The sequence below is a fragment of the Morone saxatilis genome, unplaced genomic scaffold (assembly GCF_004916995.1).
Source record: "Morone saxatilis isolate NCDOM2014 unplaced genomic scaffold, NCSU_SB_2.0 Contig15, whole genome shotgun sequence".
NCBI classification, from domain to species: domain Eukaryota; kingdom Metazoa; phylum Chordata; class Actinopteri; family Moronidae; genus Morone; species Morone saxatilis.
In genome coordinates this window covers 581,823-586,908 of record NW_023339707.1, presented here as the reverse complement: position 1 = coordinate 586,908, position 5,086 = coordinate 581,823, and the positions used below count along the sequence as shown (strand labels likewise).

At 40.0% G+C, this 5,086-nt stretch overlaps 1 protein-coding gene across 1 annotated transcript in view; it reads right to left on the bottom strand.

Annotated features, from left to right (window-relative positions):
- LOC118324920 (paired box protein Pax-7-like) overlaps positions 1–5,086 on the bottom strand; it is a 41,685-nt gene that overhangs the window by 4,001 nt on the left and 32,598 nt on the right. The window lies entirely within an intron of this gene.

The following is a 5,086-nucleotide window of genomic DNA, read 5'->3' as shown; positions in this document are numbered from 1 at the left end:
TGAGTATGGTGGGAGGTATTGCACGAGAAATGGTGGGTGGTCAGCAAACCAGTTTTGGACTGGGGCTGCACGATGAAAGCTCACGTTGTCCCATACTACAACGTACCGGTGTCTTTGATGGTCTGCATCATTCATACGCTCTGGTGGTATGAGAATGTTGTGGAGAAATGTGAGAATATGGGCTGTGTTGTATGGTCCAAGGTTGGCGTGACGGTGGAGGACACCATGCGTACTGGAGCGCACATTGTGATGTTCCCACCACGTTGGCCAGGAACATCTATAATGGCTCTGTGGCCAATGACGTTTCTTCCCCTTCTTCTGGTCTTTGCTAGGTTGAACCCAGCCTCATCTATAAAGATGAACTCATGTGGGATTGCATGAGCATCCATTTCCAGTACTCCCAGAAAACAAAGAACAAAAATCAGTCAATATGGTGTTATCCAGTACACTGGGAAACAATGTTGCGTGTAGTGTACTGCAGTCAATATTGTACTTACATCCACATATGCTCGTCTGAGCTCTTTGTTTCTTTGAGAGTTTCTCTCAAAAGGCACCTTATAAAGTTGTTTCATTCTGATTTGGTTTCACTTGAGAATGCGAGCCGATGTGGACAGACTGACTCGTTGAATGTTGTTGAATATGGTGTTGTCTTGGATGATGTGGCTTTGAATTTCTCGTAATCTGATTTCATTATTTTCCAAAACCAAGTTTACAATGGCAGCTTCCTGTACCCCGGTGAACATTTGGCCCCTTCCTCCACCATGGTTGCGTCTCTCAGTCCTTTAGAAAAACAAAAAAACAAAAATATAGGGCTTGGACAATGCAGCCTAAAGATATTTCCCCCACAGTAGAGTAAATTGTACAGGAAACTTGTACAGTTACTGTATGACATCAGCCATTCATGAAGTAAACAGGTGTCACCCAACTGATACACTATGACATGGGGTGTACTACATAGTGTGAAAGAAATCTCCGTTACATACCTGTACTCCAGTCTAAATGTCCCGATGACAGAGGCGACAGTAAAACGGCTCAAGTTGGGCTGCACTCTCTGTCCAGCCTCTCGCATTGTCAGCCCATGGTTGATCACATGATCAACTAAGGTTGCTCTGATTTCATTTGAAAGTTGTAACCCTAACCCTTCTTTGGCCATGAACTCCTCTACCAGCTCTACCCCTACCTCTCACTCTTCCTCCCCCTCTCATTCTCATCCTCCCTCTTCCTCTCTCTGCAATGTCTTCCATTGTTGTTGTAAAAAAAAAAAGGTGCTCACCTGTGGTCTTTTTATAGTGCTTACTTCCTGATTGAAGTGGTAACAATGAACCATTGAGGTGTTTGGCCAGGTGGCACATATATTGGCCAATTAGCTCATGTAGTGTCATTTTGAATGGCAGTGCAAACATGTGACTTTATGTCAGATTGTTGTGTCTTATGCAGAGAACCGTGTTCAGTGCATTTAAAAAGTGCCATTTTGAATTGCAAAATGTGTGTAAAGCAGAAAATGTGTTTAGAGTTTTTGAGACTTGAGATGAGGTTTTGCTCTCTGTGTGTCAGTTTAAATAACTGTGCAATGCATGTCATTTTAGTGTGTAAGCAATTAGAAAAAAATGGAATGCAACAACACAGAAAAATGTTTTATCTCATGTTTATTTAGTTATATTTCCTTTAATTACAGTGGTTACCATCTCCCTTCCTTCATTTATCTGCTCACTTAGCTCTTTATCTCTCCAGGGTGCCGTTTGGCTCAAGAGCTGCGAAATCGTTCAGATATCTCATAACACTCATATAGTGCTTAAGTACACACATGTTTTTAACATATATACACACACAGTAACAGCACAGTACAATTAAAATGATGTAGCATCCTTATGTAGGCGGGTTGTTATTTGGTGCTGTTGTCTTAAAGATTCATGTGTTTAGTGTTTAGTGTGTGCGGTAGCTGCTTTTTAGTGTGAGAGAGTGTGCAAGTGTGTCGTTTTAAACCTAAATCTGTGACCTGGCCACAGGCACCTGCCATACTGGAGACAGTATTGACAGTGTATTTGTGTCGTTTCAGTGTGTAAGAATGTGTGTGTGTGTGTGTGTGTGTGTGTGTGTGTGTGTCTTCTAGAAAGGTCATCGTCTACCCCCTGTTATTTTACTGCCAAACTCTCACCCCAACTATTTTCTAGTATCAGCTTGTGTCCCCTCTTTACAGTAAATGACACTAAACTAGACTTCATTCACTCCTACTGGAGTCTTGAGCTACTGAAAATAGAGATAAAACGTAGAGATAAAACTCAACTGAAAATGTTCCATTTGGAGAGCAGTGAAATGCATGGGTTATATTACATTTTATGTTGTTATATTTTGTGTAAGCAGTACATTGTGTAGTTCTAGTAAAGACACTGCTGCCTGTATCAGTGTTATGTTACAGCCGGTGTCTGTAAAGCTCTTTACGTCTACCTATAACTTTATGATGATTAGAGACACTTTACACAGTCTGTCCTGGTTGATAATCCCAATAAAGTCTGTTTAAAATACTACACAGGTAGAACACAACTTTTACACCATATTAACACTCTCTAAAATAAAAAATTAAAATACACCACGTAAAATCACACATTATCTGGTGCAGCACAAGCTGTAAAAACATTTACATATTAAAATTGCAAGCAGCGATGAACGGGCCCTCGCACTCCACACAACTCGGGTGTGCTGCGGCCGCATCATGTGCAAGTGTACCATGTGCAGACTGCGACGTGAATATTGGCACTTAGATGCATTTAGGCCAGGGCTCTTAACAAACTTGTGAAGTTTGGGTGCAAATGGAGAATCTGTACTGCAGTTAGGTTTAGCAGTAGGGTTAGGGTTTCCATTGTCATGTCAAGGCTGATTTTTGAAGGCATGCCACGGACACACCGTTTGACTGAATGTAAAGATTTTAATAATTAAACATCCTGAACTTCTCTGGATTGTACTCACTAATAAAAAAAAGTATTTCTGATTCACTGGCGTCACAGTTTGACATTCGATTCGAAATTTTTGACTTTGACGGCATGCCACAGACACGCCGTTCAATGAATCCTAGGAGGAGTTTGTTAAAATACAAGACCTAAAAATGGTGGCAGAAATTGACCTTCAATTCAAAATGGCCAACTTCCTGTTGGGTTTAGGATATGGTTCCAAGAGGCTTTTTTGTATGTCCTGACATGAGACACATGCCTGCAAATTTTCATTCATATCTGCAAAACAGAACACCTTTTTGAAAATTTGTAGGGGGCACTATTGAGCCATTTTGACAAACCCACGAGCAACACCCAGATGAAAGTAAAATGCTGCCATGTGGGACGTGTGTGCCAAGTTTCATGAGGTGTTGAGCCTGTTTAGCCCGCGCAAAATGCGATCAAATGTTAAAACAACAAGGTGATGCATGCTGCACGTTTCAATAAAAAATTAAGATTCATAAGATGTCATTGTCAACAGTCTAAGGGTCTTCTGACCAAATTTCAGCTGGATGTGGTCAATCTGCTAGGAGAAATACATCGAATGGTAAATACTAATTCCACAAAGGCTGGCACTCACCCATACTCTTTACTTGAATTTTCTAAAAATCACTAGAACTAGCTGCATCTAGGGCCATTGTATCAGCATTCATATATCTCACCCCAAGATGATATAGAACGTGTTCTTCCTAATTAGCTCTCACACGTGACTAAATTCAGTTCCAGCTCTGATCGATCCATTCACCGCAGTAACAGAATTGATCTGTTAACTCCTTAGATTCCCATTAATGAAAAAGCTTGCCAGTTTGTCTGTCAAAAATATTCACTTCTTTTCTTTAGCTCGTATTTATGGGTCCTACGACCACTCTGAGTTGCAATATTCTGACTTTAAGATCTAAAATCATATTCCACTCATGTTTTCCTAATCTCAGTCTTCCAACTGTGTCCTGTTCTGCCGCTGCAAAGTTCCAGTACCTGGTTTGTTTAGGCTTTTTCTCACTTCAAACCAAATCTTGCCTGATGCATCTGGAAGACACTGGGTTGGCTTAACAAACTGTGAATCCAATCAAACAGTAATCTTATGTTCATGGTAAAAACCAAAATATATCTGAAATGGCGCTTAGAACTCTGCAGAGCTGTGTTGGTGCACTGAATACCTAAGATTGGGTGGTAATCTATCCTTGGTGGCGCTTTGGTCATCATTCCAACGAGCAAACAGCTTATTGACATACACAGTAGTAAAACTACGATCCTCCGACGTACCTCCAAAGAAACATAGAGATTAGATAGCCAGTTTGGTGCACTAGAATCAATTCAACAAACACCTGTAACTCGTAATGTTGAACATCTGTTCATCATTTATTTCACCAAACCAAGGACGCAACTGATACACACAAAGGAGTTAAAACTACTGGCACGCGAGCTCAGATGTGGAGCAGTAACCAGACTATAAGGAAAAAACCAACATAGCTCACCCAAAAGTTCATTTCGTTCCCCTTTTTAAGCAACAAGGCATAACATGGCAGGAAAAGCAATGTCAACGTTTCACATTAAAAAAGGTAGTCTTTCATTTTTTTGTAAAAACCTTGCAATACTAACGTATCAATACTATAAACACTACTCCTCATTGTATAATTCGTATGAAATCAATAAAGGTCCTCCCATATAAATGAACTCGAACGATGACCATAAATAGTGTTTTAAAAACTGGTAATATAGATATATAGTGTTAATCAAAAGTGTACAAAACATCGTTATAGCTGAAATAAAAATTCAGGTCATCCTTCCTTGATAATTCTTCGTCTTCGAACCTTTTTATTTGAAAGGAGAAGGTACAACGGCAGCAACTATGAACAGTTTTCTAGGTGAATTTCATGAATACCCACCACGCGTTTAATTTCGATAATAGTAAATAAGTCGTCAGTCCTTTTCTATCTCTCGTTAATTTTAAACCACTGTCATTCGGCATCTCAATATTAAGAACACTCCTACACCACACTACACACAAACACACCACCACTCAGAACACCAGACTAGCTGGAGAAACATTTACTAAACTAAAATTTTGTCACACCCGTTTATACATCTTCTCAACAACACAC